This window comes from Rhincodon typus, chromosome 8 (genome assembly GCF_021869965.1).
Source record: "Rhincodon typus isolate 14 chromosome 8, sRhiTyp1.1, whole genome shotgun sequence".
Lineage (NCBI taxonomy): Eukaryota > Metazoa > Chordata > Chondrichthyes > Orectolobiformes > Rhincodontidae > Rhincodon > Rhincodon typus.
This window is the reverse complement of record NC_063339.1, coordinates 43,166,917-43,169,993: the sequence shown is the minus strand read 5'-3', so window position 1 is coordinate 43,169,993 and position 3,077 is coordinate 43,166,917.

Sequence of the window (3,077 nt, the reverse complement as noted above, 5' to 3'; positions counted from 1 at the left end):
CCACCCCTCAACCCAACCTAATTCTGACTTTGATGCACCATTCTACAGGCACATTTCTAGATGTGCGCAAGGAGAATGTGAATGATTAGCTTGTAATCACTGGGTAATGTCTGTTTATATGCATGTTAAGTGGGTCCAAATAACTGTAAAACCAAGTTAGGAAAAATTTTTAAGTGTAATAACACTAAATTGCACTGTGATACTCCCCGCTTCTCCTTCCAATTAAAACACAACTTTTTTGGAACCAGCCCAAAAGAAAAGTATAAAAAGGAAACCTAATAAACGAAGGTGTAGGTATAGGTGTGGGTGTAGGCATTGGTGGGGGTGTGGAGGGGAGTCAGCTTTTTGTTTAAAAAGCATGCTATTTTGGACTGAAGTTCTGTAATGCCCTCTTTTTATAATCAGTTCTGCAATGAAGTACCTGAACCATAATAAGGCATATTTCCAGCAGCAGGCAAATACTTTCTTGTTTGTTAACACAAATGAGCAGGTTATTTTCAACTTCACTTTATAGTTAATAAAACATTAGTATTTTCAAAATCCACAGTTAATTTGGTTAACTGTGCAGTTGGAATATTACTTTTTGCCCCTGTCATCAGATTTAATAAACTGAAGGCTCCTCACTGATAATATTCTCCCAATTCTTTTTTGAAAATGTTTATTTTTGAATTTCAAATTGTTATAGGTTTTTTTTTCTTTTTATTTCTGCTGGTGATCTGTAGGTCTCTCCTTGCTACAGGATATAAAGACCTGAAGAGAAATCAGGCTAAATAAGCATTGAATGATGCTTCACTATGAGCCTCTTCCGCAGCAAAGGTGACAAAGACTCCAGGCCAGACAGCAGCTCCTGAGCCACAGTGCTAACCACAATGAACAAGTCATTGCCTCATGAAAAAGGAGGCTGCCCATGTACAGAAATTGAAGTAAAGATACAGCATTTTCAGGTTCCTGAAAAAGAATGACTATCTTACTGCTAATACCACATTCAAAGTAATCAGTAGTTATCTTCCCTCTAATTCTTTTCCTGCTTGCTTGCAAGATCCTTTTAACTTCTTTTTGCACAGTATGCATTAAAGTGGCCTCCATGTGTGTGACCTGCATGGGGGCTTTTGACTTGCTTGCAACAACTCAGCCTAGGGGGAACATTAATCAGTAATTCCCTCTTAGCTGTGCACCTTCATAGCTGTGAACCATCCATCATAGAATAGAATAGAATCCTTACAGTGTGGAAACAGGCCATTTGGCCCAACAAGTCCACACCGCTGCTGCGAAGAGCATTGCACCCAGACCCATTCCCCTATCCCTGCATTTCCCATGTCTATAAATTCAGTCTCCACCCCTCAACCCAACCTAATTCTGACTTTGATGCACCATTCTACAGGCACATTTCTAGATGTACGCAAGGAGAATATGAATGATTAGTCTGTAATCACTGGGTAATGTCTGTTTATATGCTTATATATTTATAGGTGTGAAAATAGATAAGTCCCCTGGGCCAGATGGGATTTATCCTAGGATTCTCTGGGAAGCTAGAGAGGAGATTGCAGAGCCTTTGGCTTTGATCTTTATGTCGTCATTGTCTACAGGAATACTGCCAGAAGACTGGAGATTGGAGCAAATGTTGTCCCCTTGTTCAAGAAGGGGAGTAGAGACAACCCTGGTAATTATAGACCAGTGAGCCTTACTTCGGTTGTGGGTAAAGTGTTGGAAAGGATTATAAGAGATAGGATTTATAATCATCTAGAAAGGAATAATTTGATTAGGGATAGTCAACACGGTTTTGTGAAGAGTAGGTCGTGCCTCACAAACCTCATTGAGTTCTTTGACAAGGTGACCAAACAGGTGGATGAGGGTAAAGCGGGTTGATGTGGTGTATATGGATTTCAGTAAAGCATTTGATATGGTTCCCCATGGGAGGCTATTGCAGAATATACGGAGGCATGGGATTGAGGGTGATTTAGCAGTTTTGATCAGAAATTGGCTAGCTGTAAGAAGACAGAGGGTGGGAAATGTTCATCCTGGAGTTCAGTTACTAGTGGTGTACCTCAAGGATCTGTTTTGGGGCCACTGCTGTTTGTCATTTTTATAAATGACCTGAATGAGGGCGTAGAAGGATCGGTTAGTAAATTTGCGGATGACACCAAAGTCGGTGGAGTTGTGGATAGTGCGGAAGAATGTTGCAGGTTACAGAGGGACATAGATAAGCTGCAGAGCTGGGCTGAGAGGTGGCAAATGGAGTTTAATGCGGAAAAGTGTGAGGTGATTCACTTTGGAAGGAGTAACAGGAATTCAGAGTACTGGGCTAATGGTAAGATTCTTGGTAGTGTGGATGAGCAGAGAGATCTCGGTGTCCATGTGCATAGATCACTGAAAGTTGCCACCCAGGTTGATAGCGTTGTTAAGAAGGTGTATGGTGTGTTAGGTTTTATTGGTAGAGGGATTGAGTTTCGGAGTCATGAGGTCATGTTGCAGCTGTACAAAACTCTGGTGCGGCCGCACTTGGAGTATTGCGTACAGTTCTGGTCACCGTATTATAGGAAGGATGTGGAAGCATTGGAAAGGGTGCAGAGGACATTTACCAGGATGTTGCCTGGTATGGAGGGAAGGTCTTATGAGGAAAGGCTGAGGGACTTGAGGCTGTTTTCGTTAGAGAGAAGAAGGTTAAGAGGTGACTTAATAGAGACATACAAGATGATCAGAGGATTAGATAGGGTGGACAATAAGAGCCTTTTTCCTCGGATGGTGATGGCTAGCACAAGGGGACATAGCTTTAAATTGTGGGGTGATAGATATAGGACAGATGTCAGAGGTAGGTTCTTTACTTAGAGAATAATAAGGGCGTGGAATGCCCTGCCTGCAAAAGTAGTAGACTCGCCAACTTTAAGGGCATTTAAATGGTCATTGGATAAACATATGGACGATAATAGAATTTTGTAGGTTAGATGGGCTTCAGATTGGTTTCACAGATCGGCGCAACATTGAGGGCAGAAGGGCCTGTACTGCGCTGTAATGTTCTATGTTCTATGTTCTAACCCACGTAATCTAAACATCCCTGAACACTATGGGCAATTTAGCAT